Source organism: Pholcus phalangioides, unplaced genomic scaffold (genome assembly GCF_987345545.1).
Source record: "Pholcus phalangioides strain wild (caught in Gottingen) unplaced genomic scaffold, Ppha-v1.0 ptg000032l_1, whole genome shotgun sequence".
NCBI lineage: Eukaryota > Metazoa > Arthropoda > Arachnida > Araneae > Pholcidae > Pholcus > Pholcus phalangioides.
Genome location: NW_028301622.1, coordinates 10749523 through 10773810, shown reverse-complemented (window position 1 = coordinate 10773810; position 24288 = coordinate 10749523). Strand labels below are relative to the sequence as shown.

The window sequence follows — 24288 nt, the reverse complement described above, 5'->3', positions numbered from 1 at the left end:
CTTTCTACCTTCACCACATATCGATTATGTTCATGCAAGTACTAAAATTATTTGACTTCAAGGTCCACAAATACTTAAGGGTTACATAAGTAATAACATATATTCTTTCAAAACATTAAAATATTAAATTTACTAGCACATGAATAAATATCCCTCAACTAAAGCTTGTAATTAAACATAAATGATAAACAGAAAATCCATTTGAAAAATAGAATATGTGATAGGACAACAGATCTCGCTAGCATCATCTTCCAATGGGAGAATCATAAGGTGAGTCTGCTTGTACCTAAATAAATCATATATACAATGACCTTCTCCATTTCTTCTTATCGTCTACATAGAGAAACAAGAGTAGAACAACTGAAAATAAAAATAAATATCGTTAGAAATGTCATTAAGATAATTCTTGAAAAGTGTGACAGGAATGTATTGGGAAGTCCATTCCAACCGGAAAACCAACGATCAGGAGATACTTGTCCTGCGTAAAACTGCAATGTAGTTAAATTCGGATGCAACAGTTCAATGTCTGCAGCTTCTAAGCAAAACGACAGCGGCTGGCAGGTATGTACGGTACGGCCATAGAGACATAGCTTGTCGGAAATGCACCTGGTTTCCACCTTAAATTCTACCAACTGTTTAGTGGGTGTAGATTGTAGTCTCAGAGTACTAGTAGCGACCTCGATTCGTTCAAACTTGACAGTCACCATGCCCTCAGCACACGTCGAATATGCCATGAACGTCATTCTGGCGAGTGGCGCACAGGCATAACAGCCAGTTGTCGTGATTTCCTCACTTTGAAATTTAGGACACACTGTTCTTCTTTCAACTACAATGTTATAGTTGTCAAAGATGAGTTGCACATTCACAGGTTTGGTGAAAAGCAGCTCCGATTTCAACTGCTCATTTTCATCAATGAAATAATAATGATAGCCTATGGTGCGAGGAAGCGCAGCGACTTTGCTATCAATCATACGGTTGAGCGCGGAATTCTTCATGTCACAACGAAGCAACTCCTCATATGCACTACACACGATGCTACTTTCCGCGAAAATGAAAGTTTTTGTTAGTGATGCATTTGCTTGAACCTGCCCGATTGCGTTATCTTGAGGCACCCCTGCTGGCGAAACATATTCCATATATGCTTCACGTTGTTTCCCGACACGCCTAATGAGCGACTTCTGTATAAGTTGAGTCGGTTGATCATAAGCTCCTAGAACTTTTATTTTTATGCCGTTCGTTGTAGACATCGCGTAATTCATCACAGTGGCTTGTGATGTTCCGTTCCTACTTTCCTCCATTTCGAGATCGTATGAGCAAGTATACCCTGTAATCGCCCTGATTTCGTAGGTACGGAGATAGTCTGGAACCAGAAAAGCTCTGTAAAATAAACAAGGTTGCGAGTCTATTATATGACACGACGATGAACCTCCATCAATCGCAATACATCTGTTAATTCCCAGAAACTGTTTAGATTCCGTTGTTTCGGCTGAGAACCTTTTACCAGAAACACAGTGTTCTCCCCAACCGCACATAACATTTTGAGGACACGCTACCTGTGCTACCGCCTTCAATTCCGTGGGAAATGTAAAGTACATCCTCTGAGTATTCCATGAGCATCTAACTTTATTCAGTTTGATACTTAATGAAAATAAATTATTTTTATTTTCATCCTGAAACCATAAACAGTGAGTGTAATGTAAATTTTCTAGTGTCACCGTCGCTTGAGTGGTCATTTTACATGATTGCGCATCGTGAACATCTTCACACTCTGCCGTAGTCGATTGCACGATTAAATGATTATTGCATAGGGTTGATGAGGGTTGCACCATAGCAAATAATGCTATTAGTACCAGCATGTTCACTGCATGCTCTGGCATCCCTACACGATTAAGATACTCTTGCGTTTGTTGTACTGAATTTCGCAAACGATTACCCACATGAGCACCTCCTATCATCGTAATTCGAGCCGTTCCTTTAATCAATCGAAATATCTGGTAAACAACCACCACTGTTGTTTTTACCATTTGGAAAATCGCCACCAATGCGGATTTTAAGTAAATTATTGTTATTGAAGCTAACAATATACACAGGGTGTAGACGAAATATGCTGCCGTTGCTGGAAGACATTTCAAATGCTGAAATGCTGCTATACAAAAGAAGCACAGTAACTTTCTGCATATCGTACGACCATTGACGTGCAGCTCCTCTCGTATCGTGTGACCGCCTTTCTCGGCTACGAAAATAAATCGCAATGTCCCTGGAAAACGAAGAAAGTTTTCTGGAACTACGGCTTGAGTAGATGTGAGATTAAAGTGAATTATTGTTTCCAGGCCCTCTTTACGCACGAGCAAAAGTCCTGGAGATGACACTGCCACAATAGGATCATGAAATTCCAAAGTTTCACCATTCAAGGTGAATATTGCCTCCTCTTCATCAAGTAGCGACCTTCTATGACGTTGATGTGTTTGTGAGTATTCTAATGGGTGCTCACAAAACGTCAAAGATATAACTCGGGGTTCATCAATTCTTTTAACACCGTCATAATGAAATATATTGGATCGACCAACCTTAATGTGGCAAAAGCATGCTGATTCCCTACTGCAATTTACTTCTTGGCAATACTCGGCAGTTCCATTACAAGGCAACTGAGTAGTGCACGCACAAGGAAATCCATCCTTATCACATTCGAAGATTCATGACGTTCCAGTTAATGATGCATTTTGTGATATTGTGAACAGGCGAGGTGTAATGAATTTCTCCTCCGTTAGTGGTGACCAAATGTAACTAATCCACTTTTTCTGGTCACACTGACTACATAGCTTTGAGATAGCACAACTATTTCGTGGGAAATACTCGAGGTATTCTTTGGGGACCGCATGGGAACACTTCTTAGTTCCTTCATTAATCAAACAATATTCTGCGTTGTGTTTGAGCGCCACCACTGGTAATAGCGCCAGCACCAAAATCTGAAATTAATTGAATGCGTTTAAGGTATAATTCTTATGTTTTGATTTTTTTTTTTTTTTTTTTTAATGGAGAAGTCATACTCAACAAATCCTGCCATGCTTCCTTAGTCCCTCCACATCACTGCATTAAGTCAACTTAATATTACTATTCATTAAATAAATATGATTTACTTTAAATTTTCTTTGGATTTTTTTTTTCTCAATTCCTCACCTCAATGACATTTAAGAGTTTACTCGCCAATTTATCAGCTAATCGGTCCAGCACCGTTTTTTCCGACTCTTGTGATGCACTAGGTTGTGCCATCCAAGCAAATAATTTATCAGCAATATTCATATTATTGCTACTCGCATCATTACTAGTTCCACCTTCCAACTCTCCATCTCCAGCAGGATTGGTACTTTCTGCCATCCTGTCAATAGAATTCAATTTTTGCACTCTACCATACACATTGCGCGCACGTAAATTGTAACGTGTTGCCTCTGAATTTGACTGAGTATCAGCCACATTCGCGGCAGTTAAGTTGCTTTCGTTTTCGGTTTCATTTACACTACATGCGTCATCAATAAAAGATAACTGTTGGGGGTCTACGTGAAAACTTTCTGGAGAGACATGGTTTCCCAGCTGGTTTCGGTTTCCCCCCTCTGCATTCGGAGGCAACTGCGTCTGTCTTCTGGGGATTATGTACGAATGCCATAACTCAGGCAGTTGTAACTCCCCACCATTGGCTTCATTTTCTTTTTCCTCTTCGTCGTCTGAATTTCCCCCTGCACTTACGATTTCTACTTCTGACCTGTCCTCCACTTGCGACTCATTTTCCCTCATTTCAGGAAATGGGTCATATGGCCTATGTAATGATACTTTCGTGAGTCTATCCGAATGGACCAGTTGAATATCTTTTGGTTTATGTACGTTTTTTATTCTAAATAACACTGGAGATTTTTGTTCAATGATTCTATATGGTCCCGTGGATAGCCTACATAATTTATGAGACACCCCTCTTTTGGGTTTCCCCGGGGTAAATAAATATACGGAGTCACCTAATTTTAACTTCTTGTCAACAGCCGTTCTGTCGCGATACTGCTCTTGACGTTCTGCTGCTTGCAGCATGCTAGAACGTACAAAATCATGTGCTTTCTGTAACTTTGGCAGCAGCTGCAATACATATTGTTCATGCGCATAATAATTAAAAACAGGTGGTTCTTTCAACAATTCCCCTGCCATTACCATATCTCTTCCAAAGAGAACAAAATGTGGTGTCTCCTTTAACACCGCATGATGCAACGTTCCTTATGGGAGTTGCTTGCCCGGTTCGAAATATCCAGCAATAAAGTGGCAAACGACAAGTGGAAAATAATTAGAAACAAACTTTCGCATGAAATATTATTATTTATTCAATTAATTATATGGGTTAGTTAATTTTAACAATGGATTAGTATATCTTGGAGCCCTCTATTGGACGTTAGCAGTAAAGATACTGGCTCACCAATTGATGATCAACAACAGTCAACCTGTGCAGCGATCGGACATCCGATGTTGTTAGTTTTTCCGTAAATACCACAGGAGTTTTCTCAGTTGAGAACCGGAACACCTTGATCAGTTCCTGGGGACCTCTCGGTTGAGGGCCGGACCACCTTGATCAGCTCCAGGGGGCCTCTCGGTTGAGGGCCGAACCACCTTGACCAGCTCCAGGGGGCCTCTCGGTTGAGGGCCGAACCACCTTGACCAGCTCCAGGGGGCCTCTCGGTTGAGGGCCGAACCACCTTGATCAGTTGATCAGCTCCGGGGGCCTCTCGGTTGAGGGCCGAACCCCCTTGATCAGCAATGAAGAACTTTGACTGTGAAGATTGTTTTATATTTTGATTCCGGACCTGCCGGAAAACGGATTCAAATAATGTAGATTATTGCATTTTAACAATTCAGCCTAAGGCCAATAGATACGGTAGTAAGACGGTGAACCGTCCTACTAGAGGGCTTCAGTTGAACAGAACAAGATTAGACGAACGCGGAATCAGCCCTGTTACAACGTACGGCCGGTATTTAAAGGAAAAACATCCGACCGCACGTGTCTGATCAAGCCAATCGGCTTCAAGGTCACCTCATCTGCATGCGATCGCAGGCGAACATCACGATCGGCCTTGATCGTCGCCATACGATCACAGCTGCAGACTAGTAACATTTATGACAAAGATAACGTGACGGTGACTACGGACTTTTACGCCGGGGGATCATCGGCACGTTACATTCCCCCTGCCACCAGAAAGAAAAATTCTTAAGAATTTTTCTAAGGCCCAGTTTTCCTAACAATCCATATCCCGAGGAAAAAGAAACCTATCGAAAACATGAAATGCAATATAATAAACAATCCCGCATTAAATACACATTATCAATACACTAAAAATATCAAAAATCCCGCATGAAATACACTAACTATAATTATACACTCAAAAACTTCAAATCCCGCATGAAATCGCAACACCAAAATACAATATATAGATATAGGGCCCTGCCCTATCAACCTTCCGAAAACTTCACAATTTCCTCACCACTACCTCAAAATATCACACCAAATGTCACATCAATTATCTCATTTATCTAAAAACCGCAAAATACACATAAAACACACTATCCCCTCCAAAACACATGAAATAACATTTCCCTCCAAAATACACATTATACACTAATTTCGACAGGCACTCCCCCCCCCTCTCCTACAGGATCATGCAACCGGAGAAAAAGTCCTTAGTCTCAACATTTAAATATTGAAAATGACTAGAATGTAAAATCACAAAACGACTAGAACATAAAATCACATTTTCGCAAATTTTAGATTTGACCTTGATCAGATGATCGCCCGAATTTTACGGCGTACTATGATTATTAGAATTCATCTCTAAAATCAATGTTAAATATCAAAAAAAAAAAAAATTTTTTTAGCGAAAGTACTTTCCACCCGCGGTTTGCCACACTTACTGAGAACCGGTCGAGCCCCCAAAATTGCAACGTTCCTTATGGGAGTTGCTTGCCCGGTTCGAAATATCCAGCAATAAAGTGGCAAACGACAAGTGGAAAATAATTAGAAACAAACTTTCGCATGAAATATTATTATTTATTCAATTAATTATATGGGTTAGTTAATTTTAACAATGGATTAGTATATCTTGGAGCCCTCTATTGGACGTTAGCAGTAAAGATACTGGCTCACCAATTGATGATCAACAACAGTCAACCTGTGCAGCGATCGGACATCCGATGTTGTTAGTTTTTCCGTAAATACCACAGGAGTTTTCTCAGTTGAGAACCGGAACACCTTGATCAGTTCCTGGGGACCTCTCGGTTGAGGGCCGGACCACCTTGATCAGCTCCAGGGGGCCTCTCGGTTGAGGGCCGAACCACCTTGACCAGCTCCAGGGGGCCTCTCGGTTGAGGGCCGAACCACCTTGACCAGCTCCAGGGGGCCTCTCGGTTGAGGGCCGAACCACCTTGATCAGTTGATCAGCTCCGGGGGCCTCTCGGTTGAGGGCCGAACCCCCTTGATCAGCAATGAAGAACTTTGACTGTGAAGATTGTTTTATATTTTGATTCCGGACCTGCCGGAAAACGGATTCAAATAATGTAGATTATTGCATTTTAACAATTCAGCCTAAGGCCAATAGATACGGTAGTAAGACGGTGAACCGTCCTACTAGAGGGCTTCAGTTGAACAGAACAAGATTAGACGAACGCGGAATCAGCCCTGTTACAACGTACGGCCGGTATTTAAAGGAAAAACATCCGACCGCACGTGTCTGATCAAGCCAATCGGCTTCAAGGTCACCTCATCTGCATGCGATCGCAGGCGAACATCACGATCGGCCTTGATCGTCGCCATACGATCACAGCTGCAGACTAGTAACATTTATGACAAAGATAACGTGACGGTGACTACGGACTTTTACGCCGGGGGATCATCGGCACGTTACAATGAACAGCACTTCTATAAGACATTAAAACATGGGGTAACATATCATCCCATTCTTCGGTTTCCGTTATCATGCAAGCTAAAGTATGCGTAATTGTCGCATGACTCCTTTCATTACTGCTATTTGTCTGGGGGTGCAATGCTGAGGTAGCTAAAGGTTTGATCTTTAACTTCTCAAGCATGGCACGAAAAACTGACTTATGCAAGTTTGCACCTCTGTCTGTAAGACAAAATTGAGGCCGTCCATATCGTGCAATAATTTCGGAATAAAATGTCTTCGCCAACGTTTCAGATTTCGTATCTGGCAATGCTATGGCTTCAATAAACTTAGAAAAATTGTCCATCATGACCAAAACATATTTATTCCCTGACATAGTTACGTTGAATGGTCCCATAATATCTACCGAAACTAACTCAAACGGTTCGGTTGGAATAAAGTTCCGTTGTAATGGTGCTTTCTTATTTATATTATGACTTCGTCTTTCTAAACAAATGCGACAAGTGTTAACGTGAATTTGACAATCTCTATAGTATCCCGGCCAAAAATAATGACTACGCAGTCTTTCGAATGTTTTGTCGAAACCCATGTGACTACTCAAATTATCATGAATTTCTTCCAATATTTGTTTTCGCATTAAAGTCGGTATTACAATTTGTTCAATATACTCTTCTCTGACAGGCCTAATGTCTTTTGAAGCATAATGGCATAGCAAACCATTCTTCATAAAATATGCCTCAACCATCTTTTTGACTGGCTCTGCATTAGCCGAAGTTAACATGTCTATAATTGGTTTTAAATGTGGATCCAGTTTTTGCGCTTCGCGTATTCGATTTTCTAACGAAGTCGAGTGAGTTTCAACAGTATTTATCTGTCGACTTAGACAATCGGCGACGACATTGTCACGACCCGGTTTATGAACAATTTCAAAATCGTATTCTGACAAATTCAAACACCATCTCGTCAATCGCGGATTATGTGTTTTAAGGTTAAGCAAGTATTTCAATGGTTTGTGGTCACTTTCCACAGTAAACCGTCTACCTAATAAATAAGGTCTGAAATAATTGATACCCTCCATAATGGCAAGTAATTCTTGTTCAATTGCTGGATATTTCTGCTCAGCCGGTTTAAATTTTCGGGACATGTATGCAATAGGATGATTTCCCTGTTCATACCGTTGATATAGACAGCATCCGATTCCTATCTTACTGGCATCCGCCGACATTATAAAGTCCATATTAAAGTTAGGATATGCTAATACCGGTGGATTTCGTAATGCTTTCTTTAAATATTGAAAAGCTTCTTCTTGACTCCGACCCCATGTAAATGTGATATTTTTCTTAGTCATATCCGTAATAGGTTTTGCATAATCCGAATAAAATGGTATAAATTTCTTAAAGAAATTACACATTCCGAGGAAACGTCTACAGTCCTTGACTGTGCGTGGTTGTGGAAATTCATCGATTGCTTTTACATTATCAGTATGTGGACGCACACCGTTTTCGGAAATGACATGTCCTAGATATTTAATTTCTTTCTTCAAGAAATCACACTTTTTCGGTGCTAATTTTAAGTTATACTTTTCAAGCAATTGAAAAACTCGCTCTAATTTCTGGATATGGGTTTCTATATCAGGACTAGCTATCAAAAGATCATCAATGAAACAATGAATATGTTCATCATGTAATTCCGACAATAAACTGTCAGCTAGACGCTGAAATGCTGCCGGTGCTGTTTTTAACCCCATTGGTATAACATTGTATTGATAACACCCTTCTTCATTGCTGAAAGACAGATGTTTTCTATCATTCTCATCAATTTCGACTTGATAATATGCACTACAAAGATCAAGACTACTAAAGTATTTAGCGCCATTTAATTGTGCCAAAATATCCTGAATTAACGGAAGAGCATATTCATCCGATTGAATTGCTTCAATTTGTCTTACGAAGGTCAACACACAATCGATACCCGCCATTTTTCTTTCGTACCATAAGAGTGGGAGCTGGATGACTACTGACACATGGTGAAATAATTTCACTCTCTAACATATCGTTTATTTGCTCCCTTAATTCCGCTCTTAAATGATACGGAGTTCTATATCGTGGGGATTTTTGTATCGGCGTTCCATTCCACGGTATTTTGTGCTTTGCCAAAGTAGTTCGCCCGATTTCCGTAACATCTCTGGCAAATACATGTGTATATTTCAAGAGCAATGGTAATAATTTTCTTTTTATTGCCGGTGATAAATTATTTAGGTCAAAATCCTGTTCCGACAGTCTAGGCAATGTCTTTTTCCTTCATGGAATTGGAGCCTCTCTAACATCATCTTGTTCCGAAATCGTTCCAGTTCCTAATTTTGTACCCTTATTCACATGCCTGGGCTGTTCAGACATATTGGAAATTAATATCTGAATTTTCCCAGTCTCGTCAATTTTTCCCACTGAGTTTGCTACCCACAAATCACTCAGCTTATTGTTTCTTGGCGTAACCTCTATTTCACTTCCATATTCAAATCCTGGCACATTAACTGTAATCACTTTCTGAGTACGCGCGGGCACCCAAATTTTATTAGGCATTACTAAATTTACACATACATTTTCTGCCTGCGACACTGTAGCACACCCTGAATTCAATAGTTTTATTTCTGTAAACTTATTCTTTAACATGCCCCTTTTGACATCAAAAACAAAATCTCCCTTTTGGAGAAAATCATAACCTAAAATCATCTTATAATCCCTACTCAGCTCATACTCGGAGACATAAACTTTATGATTCACTCTGAATTCTCCCAAATTTATAGGTATGCTATAACACGCTTCGTGTGGTAACGTCTGGCCAGTTACACCACGAATTTCAATATTTTGATTTCTTAATTGACGACACTTCACAGTACACATTATATTATTCATAATACTAGAATCAATTACACTAATACAAGCACCAGAATCAATAAGAGCACAAAATTCTATATCTCCAACTTTCACTGTCACAATCGGTAGAGGAAAACCCCTAACCTGATTTTGTTGAATCCTATATACAATGTTTTCTTTTCTATTTACATGTCTTCCCCTACCCCATGACCGTCACTTCCGAGGTCGGAAAACCTGCTGTTTACAAAACCCTGTCTCTCCCCTAGTGCCCCAGTTATTGGAAGAAACCTGTCCCCTACGAAAATCCTGCTGCTGACGGGGATTCCCTCTGCGAAAACAATTTCGCAATAGGTGGGTGGTTGACCCACATCCAAAACACGCGAGATTCCCTCTCGGCTGGAAACCTCGACCCGAAAATCGCGGAGGCACCTCAAACCTCTGCATATTACGTTGAGCTGGAAGTGGGGTAGTAGACATTTGTGGTGGGACCCCTCTTCCCCTACGAGCAAGGAAATTTCCTTCTTTTACTTCTCGTAATTCTTGAGCCAATTTTTCCATTGATGTACGCTGGAGCATACTTTCTTTCGCTACTTCCGCTAACATAGACTGCAATGTGTTTAATTCAAAAGAATTGCCCGTTGCTTGCCTCTCTATGGTATTTACTGTACCATAGTTACGACTAATTCCCTCATTTCCCTCTACAAGGGCAGCAAATTTGATTGCAGTGGCCAAATCTTGGGGGTCATGGTTTAATACATGGTTTTTGTATTTTAGGGTTCAGCCCCGCTAAAAATTGTGACAATTTAGTACGATCTGCCAATCGTTCAACATCTGGACTATTGAAATTTGCTCCTTGCAGGAAACCGAAAGCAGCATTTTTTACACGCGAGGCGAAATCCTTGACCGATTCATTCGGTTTTTGTCTACATCCCGTAAAGTTCTGGAGATGGTAAGTTAAAGGAAATTCATTCTTGAAATGTCTCAAAAATTCTGTCTTGAGTCTCTCATAATTTCTTTCCTCTCTTAGTTCCGGACTGTTTGCCAGAAATTCAGCGGCTCTTCCCTTCAATTTTGCTTTAAGCACAATCAACTTTTCTGTATCTGCCCATTCCGCAATTCTACCAATTTCCTCTATAGATTGGAGGAAATATTCCGCCGGATAAGACGGCTCTGAACCGGAGAAACTATTAAGGAGGCCTAAATAACCCGCAATTGTATTTATTTTTACAGCTGCTCTGTCACCGGATGATTCTACTTCATTACTGTGGCTCATTTTGTTTAGTGTTTAATTGCGTGCAAGTACCAGATTCAATTAATTAACTTATTTGAAAACAAAATTATAAACATTTAAAAATTATTTTCAGTCTCCAAAATTCATTTATATTTTAACGTTACTGTCACGGCACCATTGTTGGCTCTCCCCGTATGCTTGGTAGCCCATCGCGTTGTGTAACTTCCTACTGAGATTGAGGTCTCCTTCTATAGTGAAGAGCAACCCCAAATCCCCGTATTAACCCAGGTTTAAACATATTCTAAACTAATTAGAAGTTATTGAGAGACTTGAAAATAATTACGTATACTCCCATTTAAATTTACATTGAATTTATTTACATTATTATGATGATTCATTACAGATTACACAGGTACATGCACATTAACAATTAACTTTTTCAGTGATGTGGAGGCACTTATTCTAAAAACATGACAAAACATATTGAGCATCACTTACCCCTTTAAAGATCCTAGACCACAATTTCTTCGACGTCATCCTTCTGTCCTAAGACTCTGACTCCCTCTCCCTCTGATCTAACACTCCAAAACTCTCTCACTCTCCGGAATCGCCCCCCTTTCTCTCTGTTAAAATCTCTTTATATTTTGATTGATAATTTCAACTCCACCTTTTTGCGCTATTTCAAGACTTTCCATTCGCTCATCTTGAAATTCTCTTTTCCCGTCTGAACCACTTTTTAGTATTAAACATAATTTCATTGGCCCATCTCCTTCTCTGGGAAAATCTCACATTCCCATAACCTTTGACCCTACCATTTAATTTAGATCCGCTCCACGTCCATAGAAACCGTCTAGACGCACATTCCTTCGTAAATCAATGCTTTTGACCAGCGACAAAGATTAGCCTTATCTTATTTTTCATAAGATTTCCAGTGCCACGGTCTTCAGCTTGACACGAATATTATTTTACCCACCTAACATTCTCAACTAGGGTCCCGTTTTATTACATTTTCCTTCATTATCTCCGACTACATACAACTGCATTCCAAAATATAGCTTTTCCCATAAATTCAACAGTCTGTCTCCTGGGATTAAACTTTCCCATCTCATGCGATTCACTATTACCCAAAATTTTGCCTCCTGACCTACATTCTTATACTATCGTAGGTTTCTTTTACCTTCACTGTAACTTCTTACTTTTCTTTCTTTTCTGCTCGTTTTCCCATGGATCACTACTACTATTATATAATATCCATAAACTATTTCGATTTTCCCTAACTACCATCAATTAACTCATCTCGTTAAGATTAACTATCTATAATTAACTCATCAAGTTAACACAAACCATTATAAAGGAATAAACTATTATACATATACTAATAGGGTTAAAGAAGTGACAAACCGTTGTAAAGGCATATACACGTCTGTAACGCATTGATGGGGAATCACAGTAACCAAAGTAAACGTTCGGAAAGTGATTGTTGAGGCCTAAAAACCATTGTTGCCTGAAAGTTTTTCACCCATTTAGAGCACTTGCCCTGCTCTGACGAAATTTCAAAGTAGCCTATCATTTTAGTCTGGTCTCATTTGGTATATATGCAAAATTTGGCGACGATCGATCTAAAATTGTAGATTTGTATAGAGAACATACACACACTGACAGACAGAAAATCAATTTTATATATATAGATATTAATTTACTGTCAGATTTCCAGCCTAAAATCATAAATTTGGTGAAACAATTAACTTAGAAAAAAACCAAATGACACTTTTTTGAAATATTTTTAATTTAGTTTTATTTTTTGCTAGTATTTTTTTTAAACATGTTAGTATCATGAAAAAAAAAAAATCCAAAGGTTTCCTCATAACATTTTGAAACTTGGAGGTTTTGGACAGTTTCAGACACTTCTGGACAGTTTTAGACAGTTTATCCCACGTGTCCTGTCCAAAACCCCAACCTTGTTTATGTGTTATGTGGTGGTATTATATTATTTTATTATATGATTATTGTATTGTTGTGGGCATTATTTACAATTTAATTTGCATTGTGTTGTGTTATTGATTGAATGTCGTTTTTACTAGTCATTTTTATGTGAATGAATTATTATGAGAGTTTCCATCATTTCCTTTATTTATTAAATTGTGCAGCAATAAAAACTTTTATGCCCATCATTTATGGCTTTATTTACTTTAGTGTCAAAATTCTGTAAAGTGTGGATGATCCAAGGTGAACCCCATCCACAATTGCTGGGATAAGCTGGGCCCTACTGTACTTTTTATGGGAAAAATTTAATTCGAGGTTCTCATGATGACACTTACTTTTGAAAAGTTAGCAGTCCCATAAGTTGGGGTACCACTGTATCTTAACAAATTGTATTAGAACATGAATTGCATGAACATAATATGGGAGCGGGCATTAAAAAAAAATTGCTTGCAAAACACCAATATTCTCTGGCTGTTGCTCGTAAAAATCAGTTTTACGTGATCCTCAAATAATGCCTTGATCTAGAAGTTGTGAAATTCAATGGATATTTTTGATGAGTGCATCTGTTGGTAAACTTACATATCATGAATTCATTACAGAGGGTATCCTCCCAGAGAGGTTTAACATTGATTTTTAAGTGTTTTTTTTTTCTATTTGTCTGTTCTTTTTTTGTCTATTTCTGTTGTTTTTTTTTTTCTGTAATTTTTAAAAATAATTAAAGAAACAAAAATAAGGAAACATGGATCCTTGCATTATGAATTGATGATTAAAATATGAATCACAAAGGAATCTGCTCAAGAAATCAAACTGAAGATATGCAGAGCTAGCCAAAACTCAAAATCTCAATCCCATGGATTACGTTAACATTGATGGAGAAGTTGCTGAATAAAAGTGATAAACCACTGAAACTAATTTCGACAAATTCTCTAACAGCAATATTCCCTGGACCAAATTATCATAAAATGCCCTAATTATGTTGCAACAATTATATTTCTTTACATTCAAAGTGTCACCCTGTCCTATTTTGAACAGTTTAGTTTTTTTATCATAAAACCAAATGTGTATTTTTCAGAATTTGTTATATTTTGAGCGAAACATTAAAATTATGTGGGTCTTTTTTGTAAATTTTGTTTTATCATTTTCCACTCGCTTATACTTTCAGTTTGTAATTCTGTACCAGTGTTTTTCATGGTTTTTTCTGTATGATCATATTGCTGCTGCGGTGGTAATAGTGATGGACCCCTGTCGGTGCCGCAGTAGTTGCCAGAGAAAATTGATTTTCTGTAGTTCCAAACATTGAGATGTGAACGTGACCTGATCTCATAAAAAAATCTTTCCACAGAGAGCAACAGGCCTCTTATGGTACATATATTCAATCATTCTACTTCACTCACAATTTGAAATATAGATGGCAGCACTGGAAAACCAGTCACAACACTAGATATGCACAGAGACTGTGAGGTACACACACTTTGTTCCAGATTCTGCCACAAAGCTGGGGTGGAAGAGATCTCTACAATGAGATAAGTCTAGTGAGAGAGTCCTGGTATTCATTTATTCAAGCCCATAGTCTAAGATTTTTTGTCCTACTTATTGGGGTTTGGTTTTCAAGATGAAAAGGTTCTCAGTAGAATACCCTGAGACAGAGACAAAAATGTATTGATTTAGTACAATATATGCCAGAAAATTGTTTTCTTTGAGAGCTATGAAGTTTTACAAGATAAAGAGTTTTAAGCTATATATATATATATATAGAAGTTCTACTGTATATAACCACCCTACTACTCTAAATTCCAAGACCGTTTCGGGGGGGGGGAGATGGCCAAATCTATTCTATCACTTTGGTCCCCTCCCTGAACGAAATTTCTGGCTATGGCCTGCTCAATTCCATGAAGCTGCCCCTTTCAAAATACAGACCCCTACCTGACTATCAATGATTGCTTACCAATTCACATGCTTAACCACTTCACAATCAAGGACAGAATATTGTGTCCAAATGCCAGTGGAATAAATTCAGTCAAATTCTTAGTTTTCTTTGCTCTCTCATCGCAAAGTTTTTGTAACCCTATGAAACAGTTGTTCTTTTTACCTCTGTTTATTCCTATACTACTATCAGTGATTTTTTTCCACATAAGATGTATCCCATTACATACGAACGAAAGAGAACAGGTAAGGTGAGGATGAAAAGAAATCTACTTTATACCTACTTTATCTACTCATCTATTATACTATTTTCCTTTCATTTGTTTTTTTTTCTTCTATTTTTTTCCCCGCTCCTTTTCCTTTTTACTAACAGGTGGTTAGGTTAGGATAAGGTTATTATATTTATCACTGATTCATCAAATATATAATCAAAATTTCTTGCCAATAGCTTGTAAGCAAAAAGGTTTACATTTAAAATCGAGATCTCATTATCCCAAGGTCCCCCTCTTCATTTAAGGCCTCAGGACCATACCCTGGTGGATCCGTATGGGCACTGCATAAAAGCACTATACATCAACTTCAGATCATATCTATTTGAATCCGTATTAAAGATAACCTAATTAAGTACTAAAGCTTCAGTGTTATTGAGATGTTCTCTGCAATAAACTGTTGTTTAGGCCTGATGTATAGGCCTACAGATAGTATTTTACAACTGAATAAATAAATGAGAATGAATGAACCCCAAAACTCTGCTGCTGGACTTCTCGTTCCCGAGATCTCTTCCAGCCCACCTTTGTGACATTGTTTGGAACTGATTTTTTACAACTAATTAAGAAATATTGATTTTGGAATTTAAAAAAAAACAAAAGCCAACCAGAAAAAAAAGTTGATAGCACATTTATATTACATGACAAGTAAAATGACAAACACAAACTTTGGTCTAGATTCTAGAGAACTGTGGGAGAGCAATGAAAGAAAAATTCCGCTTGTGTGTGATTTTGTAAAAAGTCCCATCTTCTAGAGCAGAGGTCTTCAACCTGTTCCTGGTCACAAGCACCAACAGAAGAGCACACTTATGGCAAACTTGATATACGAATACATGGAATCAGGATGATTTCAATCCTGGAATGCAATTTATTAAAGGTGTTTAATTTGAATGTTGATTAAGTTTTCGCGAGCACCAAGTTAGACACAAGCATTGATCAATGGATTGAAGATGCCTGTTCTAGAGGCAGATATGTGTAGACATGGTAGTCACGTGTGCCGAGTCTCATTTGATTCCAACAATTCTTTTACAGACAGAATATGCAGCAGGTAATACAGTAAAAGTCTGATATAATGAGTAGCTCACTATTACATTTAATCAGAACTTTTGTTTAAGATACAAAAAATATTAATTTATAGCAAGTTGAAAATTATGAGGCTTGTGCTATAATGTAAAAAACCTAAAAAAATGCTTTTTTTTTTCTTTCCGTGAATCTACAAGAATTAAACCAAGGGTAGGTTATGAAGTGCTGTGTAAAAAGGTTTGGGGGGAATCAACTGCTGTGAACTAAGAATCAATTTCACGATTAGAGAATCCTCCTCATTCACTGATGTCAGAACGAAATGAGCTTACCTAAAATGTAGGTAAAGGATAGAAAGTTCTATACTTGACTGAGTGAAAAATTGAAGTTCTCTTACAACAAGGTCATGTCTGTAATGAGGAAATTTTTTTTTCTGTGATTATAAGCTCATTATAACAGACCTTTACTACATATTTCATCGTTTGAAACAAATGAAAGTGATTACATGAATGAGTTTGATTGAGGTATTTTGAGAGGCACATATTTAACTCTCTTCATAACTTTCTTATAGTTTACAGAAGGGACTGCTACAGTAAGAGAGACATAGGTATGAATATATGTATTTATATGAATTTCCTTTACTGACTCATCAGATTTATATTGAACATTTTGGCTCTTTACATATCTATATGTTGGAAGTAAAGGACACTATGGCCATTTTCGTCAATATTGGGATAACATTATTAATTGGCTGTACTTTACACTACACACAGGTACAGGACACCAAATCCTATTTTAATAAATAACACAGATATTCATTTTGTAAAACAAGAGCTCCACAGAAAGACATACTTAAAAATCTTTAAACGGCTTGCCTGTAAAACTTCCCTTTTGTGACATGGTGCCCTTTACCTCATGCATCTAAAGAAAGCCACATGGAACAGAAATGGAGAAATTATGTCACTTCTGTTAACTGGCATCAAGAAAATTGCTTTTGTTCAAAAATTTTTAGATTACAATCTTATATATTACACAAAAATAATTGTTTGGTTTATTTTTTATGTTTATCTTGCTTGTATTGCAAAGCATAATCTAGTAACACCCCGACTTATATCCCCCCCCCCCCCATTGCATTTATGCTGTTCTAGTTCTAAAAAATTTTTTCCCAATTAGATGCACTTTGAGCAAAACTTGTAGGCTTGTAATGCTGTTTTCTTAGGAACAATTCACTGTGACAGTCCTTCCAAAAAGATTGATAGCGTGACCGAATAACCTGTATTTCATAGGGCATTACAATCATACCTCAACTTTACTGCATAACTTTGCATGATTTCAGAGCTACTCAATTCTTTGTAAAAAATGCCTGGTTCCTGAATTCAGTACAATTCATAAGTATTATGAGATTATAGCTGAGATGAAAAAAATATTTTAACCAAGAATGAGATTTGATTATCAGGTAAGACTGTCCATTCAATAAGAATAACTCTCCAGATGCCAACTCTCCAGATTTAGGCGGGAGACTCCGGATTTTTCATCCTTCCTCCTGCTCTCCGGTTTTGTTAAAATGTCTCCGGATTTTGGCAGAAAATTAGCTTTCACGTTGTCGTGACGTCAATGACTGCCGTCGTCGTTAGGGAAAACACCCATAGAGGACAGCCGTGGTCATTTTCATCAAGCAGCCGTAAAAAAAAAGTCTTGGTGACCGCATTAAAGCAACTGGCAAAGACCTGGCTTTGTTTACGTAGTGTTTATCGGCAATCTATCAGGGGCATGACCTTGGTTGCCGAAATTCCTGTATAATCGTTGTATCCCATTAACAGCCGTGCGGTAAACACAGGTTTTTTCGTCAGCAGCTTTGTATTTTTAAGTTTTTAAGTTGTTTCCTCCGATTAAATATGTCTTTAGAAAGAAAATATAAAACTTTAAGCAATGTAAAGCTAAATACAAAGCTTTTAAGAGTTCATATACCCAAGATTATCAATCACTGATAGCATCCACGAAAGGACACTTATGTTTTATGAACAGTATATACAAATACAATGCCACAACAGGCAAAATGCCCAACGAGGTGTCTGAGAAAAATGTAGAGATGCTATGTGGATTTGATTTCTTTATTCTGCTAAGAAAGACTGACGTGGAATTATAGATCTGCTCGGGGGGGGGGGGGAGAAGGAAATGGAACTTTTTTTAATTGATAAAAAAAAAATTATTAATTCGAAAAATAAATGTTTGTGTATTTTGTTTGGTTGAGTCTATGTGTCCGGGGGGGGGGGGGGGGGTACCGCCCTTCGGGAGAACCTCCGGATTTCTGGATTCCAAAAGTTGGCACATCTGCTTATGATATACAGGGTGATTATAACTAAGGTTCTGATTTCAAAACAATGTAAAAAAAGAATGATTGTCAGAATGACTTGAAAATTGATATTAATATTCCTGAGTAAATTCAATTTTATTTGATAAAGGGGAAAAAATACTTAAAAATGTGAAATTAATGACATCATCCAACATGTGGGAAATTTGCTCGCAGAATGGAAACGATAGCCAGTCATGGCATAATGATACCTTAATTATAGCATTTCACGATTTCTTAATTCATGGAAACATCACAAAAAAACGAAGTAATTGAACAAATAACTATAACTTAAGAAATGTTAAATATGTTGTCCACCACGTGTTCTGGCTATGAGGTTGAAAGCACAAAAATTCTTGTTCAACAACAGAATCGGAGTATGCCATGGTCATATGGCATGTGTTTGCAATTCAGCTTTATTAAACCACTTAATCTGACCACTGTTTTTAACATTTTGAGGTACCCCCACAGCCAGAAGTTGCAAGGGTTAAGGTGCATCCTGTCAAAATGGGTCTTCAGCAGCTTCTTTGCTGGTTTTGCAATGTGCATCTTGATAGAAGTTCTATCCACACACTGATGCTGTGGAAGTGCCAAAATGATGTGGTTGCACAAAATAGATTATACTGCTGGCCAAGTACAGCCTCATCTACTTGCACATTTTGCACTTTTTTCTTTTGCGAAAGAAACTTCCATTGCTTCAGGAGTATCCATGCAAATTTTCAAGTCATTCTGATCAGTACATATTGTATAGTTTTGGAATCAAAACTTAAATTATAATCACCCTGTATATAGCTGGTTTTTTTTCATAAATCTGTTACTACTATACAGTAGAACCTTGATTAACTGGGCTCAACAGTGTGTGTGCGAAAGTATAAAAAAAAACAACTGTTGAATATTAAGACTGGGTGATATACAGTAGGAGATGTGCTACTTCTTATGGGAAATAAAATGAAAAAGTATGTGAGGTAATGTAACAACTAGTACACTAGTCTTTGTCCTTTAAGGACAGCTGGTGTCTTTATTGGATTATAGGACCACCTGGCCCTAGCATGATGGTGTCACTACTGTAGCTGCTTCTTTGTGAATAGAAAAAGAAACCCTGTGAGATAATACACCACTGCATTTAGATGTGTGATGCAATCCTTATTCATGAATTTGCTAAAGATAGAGCATCAGAATGTAGCCAAAGGTTAGAAAATGTTGTAAGAATGAGAAATTTTGGCTTTTATGTATAACTTTAAATGACTAAGATACTTCATATGAAAAAAAAAAATATATATATATGTATTCTGGCCACTTTTATGAGACTTTTTGAAAAAAAACCACTTATAAAATCTTATGTCATTTAAAGATATACCATCAGAATGTACCCCAAGGATATAAAATGTGATAAAAATGAAACATTTTGGTTAATAATGAACCAATATGATATTTTTCAAGGAAAAAAAATGATATTTAGGCAACTTTTATTTGATTTTTGAAAAAAAACCACTTGGTTAAAACCAAGGTTTAAACCATGGTTTAATGCCACTAAATGCCAACCATGGTTTAAACCAAATAAACCTGACAGAGGCCCATTAAAGTGTCAGTTTCTGCAAGGAGAGACTTGAAACAAAAATTCTTCATCTGTAGTAGGTGGATCTTCCATCTAGCGGCATCATATCCATAAATATATTTGGGCTTTAACACTGTTGTTTAAGTGATGTCGTACTTGGTATAAATACAAAATTTCGTGAAAATTGCTCAAAAGTTGTAGATTTCTACTGAAAACATAAACACATACATTTAGTGGCAATTAGAATTATAAAGATTATGTACCATGAGGGCTCATTAGGAAACAAAGAATTTTGATCACAATTTCGATTGCAAAATGGTTTGAAAAGTTTTCTATTGTATTGAAACCCAAAAAATGTATAATTTTCTGCAAACCGACATATATTTTTGGGGGATAATTTTGTCCTTTAAATTATGGCAGACAAAATAAAATTCTCCTGCTGACAAAAATGGAACAGATAATAATGACAATGAAACTAGTGATGATTAAAGCAAAATAAAATGTTCGAATTTGCAATTTAGCAACAAAGAGGTTTTTGAGTGTTTTCTGAAACAGTTGCTCAGAGCACCCTCCTATTCTTGGATCAGGGAAAGCATTGCAACTCGTCAGAACTGACACTACTGAAAGTGCAGTGATGAAGTTACAGAATTGACAAAATTATTTTAAATTGCCAACCATATAGATGTTATTTGAAATTTTTAAATTGGTGAATGTTTGATTATCTGGAAATTTTTATTAACTGACATAGGCGCAGTCCCAATTGCATAGCACAGTGGTTCTCAAAGTGGGGGTCGCAACCCCTGAGAATTAAAAGGTTTGAATATAAGAAATGCAAATACACTTGAAAATGACTGATGTTAGTTGACCCAAAATTGCAAAAAGGAACCACGGCTATACGCGTTTCGGAACTATATGAAGTTCCTTCATCAGTAACAGAAATAAAGAAAAACATAGTAAAATACTCCTTATAGTGGGAGTTACTCGCTGTTGTAGACAAAAAAGTCAAATTCAAAATGAACCGGCAACAAGAGCAGAGGAGAAGGTCAGAAAAAATTACGGAGCCAATCACAAACAAGAACGTGATAGTGATGCTTTGAATTCGACTCTTTTGTCTAGAACAGTGAGTAACTCCTGCTATAAGGAGTATTTTACCAGCATCACTATCACGTTCTCGTTTGTGATTGGCTCTACCATTTTTTTAAATTTCTGTTACTGATGAAGGAACTTCGTATAGTTCTGAAACGCCATATAGCTGTGGTTGCTTTTTGCAATTTTGGGTCAACTAACAATGGTCGTTCAATTGTATTATCTGACCCGAATGGTAGTTCATTTCTATAAGAAATGCATTTTTATTTTTCGCAATAGTAAGTAAAAATGTGGTAAAACTCAGCTAAATGGCTATTTACCATGCATGTATCATATATTGTAACTTTATCAAATTTTACATGTGTATGATAATCGATAGATAAAGTAAATATTTTTATAGGGGATTCAGAAAGAATCAACAGATTTTAAAATATTTTTATACATTTTTAAAAATTAAAACCACAAAATGATGAGTAGCATGTGAATGTATAAGAGAAATTTTAGATTATGAGCAATTACTAACGCTAGTGTGCTGTTTATGAAGCTCTTTTGATGAAGTAAAGCCATTGAAAATATTGGGAGGGCTTAAAATATCAGGAGGAGAGTGAGAATTAAAAATATTGTGGGGAAGTTCACCAGCTATAAGCCGCTGTGGTGATCGAGTGGTCACAGTGATGAACTCGCATAGCAAGGACCAGGGTTCAAACCCACATCATTGCTACAATGACAGTCGACAGAAGTTGGTTGTGGTTCTCAACTTCAAGCCACAAAATGCAAGTCGATCTCCTCATTAAAAAGTCTCGTCACTGTGAGCAAGAGGCCTATAATGGTACAAATATTCAACCATTACTCTTCACTCCTGAAATATAGATGACAGCACTGAAAAATCAGACACTTAAATGTTCTCTACACACACTCCCGGCAAAATTCACTCGGTAGTAAATTTCCCATGGCAATAGACTGGAGTTGTGCTTAGTTTGAAAGAAAGAAAAGGAGAAGGTACTTACTCGCTGTAATAAGAAAATGTTGAAAACCCAACTCTGCTTTCACATAATTTTTCGTCTTGAGATGTAAATTTTTTCTCCTTATTCCCCAGTCTTTGAATTTTATAGTTCCCTGCCTCTATTAAAAACTAATAATTTTCTTTTCTACTTCTAGAAAATAGGAATGGTCAAATGCATTCCATAGATGGTAAGAGCAATTTCGCTCAACATTTTTGTGAACATAAATGAAAATGTTGAGAGTTATTGATATAATAATACTATTTTATATTCCTGCTTTAGACCGAAGCCTGTGAAGCATCAAATCATCAAATATATACAATTAAAAGAACAAAACAAGCGTAATTTACATAATTTCCAATGTGTATTTTTACAGAATTGATAATATTGCAAACCTGACCTGGCTGGGTATTCAAGAAACTAATTAAATCAGAAAAGGAAGAGTGAGAAGTATCAAAACAGTGATCACGTAAGCAGGTCAACATAGGGCGGGTGCAAAAGAAATGTAAAAAATCTGTGGGACATTGCCTGTCACAGAGGGGGGCAGTAGTGGTTGAAACGGCTGCAACTCAGTACAAAATTACATACGGCCTGCAAAATGGCTGATATGTAGGTCTTGTTATTAAAATTATCAAGATATGGCTCAGCGTAAAAGGAGGAATCAAGATATCTGCAGAGAGGATTGGAGTTGCTAACGGAAATTTTATTTGTGAAATTAGTCACATGAATATCAATTAGAGTTTCCAAAAGCAATCTCCAGAAGAAAGTGTTCTATTTGCTTCCAAGTTACGCAATTCGCTGGGAATAAATTCTGACGAAAAGTTACAAAACCGGTTGCCCCAGCCTTGTTTGGTATGGACACACCAATTTATACTTATTTTAAGTAACGGATAATAAGATTGTGTGAATTTGTTGCTCCATATAACCACTTGAGAGTATGTTTAAACACATCAAAAGAAACTGGAAGCCTTCCAAACTCTATGTAGATTACATGGAAAGCGGTGGGCATCTGGATATTCTAACTTCTTTTAATGAAAAAGATTGAATGCATTAGATCCAGCACCCTAAATTTCTTAACCAAAGAGAGGAAGATGGGGGAGAATAGTAAAAACTCTAAAATTTTGTCTCTAAAATTTGACAAATGTCTCAATGGGGAATGTACAAGAGGTTATTGATGCACAGCTTAGAAAAGGAGTAGGCTTGGTCTATATGCCTTGTGAAAGATCTGTTGTAGTAGAAATCTCAATCCCCAAATATTTATAATGATTGATCAATTCTACCTCCTCACCAAGAAAAGACTACCTGAAAGTGTCAAGGAACCTAAATCCTCTCCTAAAAACCACAATCTTGGATTTAGACAGGTTTACCTGAAAGTAGGATTCATGAACAAAAGTCTTGAGTTTTTGTTTATCAACCTCTGCAGTCCACTCTTGGATTTCTGCCATCAGAACAATATCATTATTAAAAGCTAGGACATTCACTGTGTTGTTGAAAAGCGAGACACCACTTTTCTACACACCGCTACGTGATTTTCTTGTAGACCTTTCTTCAGAAAGAAATGTAAAAAATCTGTGGGACATTGCCTGTCACAGAGGGGGGCAGTAGTGGTTGAAACGGCTGCAACTTAGTGCAAAATTACATACGACCTGCAAAATAGCTGATATGTAGGTCTTGTTATTGACCTTTCTTCAGAAAGGTCTACAAGAAAATCATTGATGATGGTATTAAAAAGAATCTTTGAATCTTTGCGATTCCAATCATTTTCCCATTAAAATACAAATCTTTAGTGCACCCACTATTGGTCGGCTGAAGTTGGTTTTCTGTGGTTCCCAACTTCAAGGCGCGAATGCGAGCCGATCTCCCTGTTAAAAAGTCTCACCACAGAGAGCAACAGGCCTACAACGTTACCAATATTCAATCATTACACTTCACTCACAATTTGAAGTATAGATGGCAGCACTGAAATTTCATACACAACACTAGCTACACACTCACTTTGTTCCAGACTCTGCCACGAAGCTGGGCTGGAAGAGATCTCGGCAACGGGATAAGTCCGGTGGCAGAGACCCTGGCGTTC

At 37.4% G+C, this 24288-nt stretch overlaps 1 long non-coding RNA gene across 1 annotated transcript in view; it reads left to right on the top strand.

Annotated features, from left to right (window-relative positions):
- The window catches only part of LOC149066947 (uncharacterized), a 76619-nt gene that overhangs the window by 39408 nt on the left and 12923 nt on the right, over positions 1-24288 (top strand). Inside the window, exons 2-3 of the long non-coding RNA XR_016195420.1 lie at positions 16791-16826; positions 22369-22401. This is a non-coding gene — a long non-coding RNA (uncharacterized LOC149066947). The remainder of the gene's footprint in view (positions 1-16790; positions 16827-22368; positions 22402-24288) is intronic.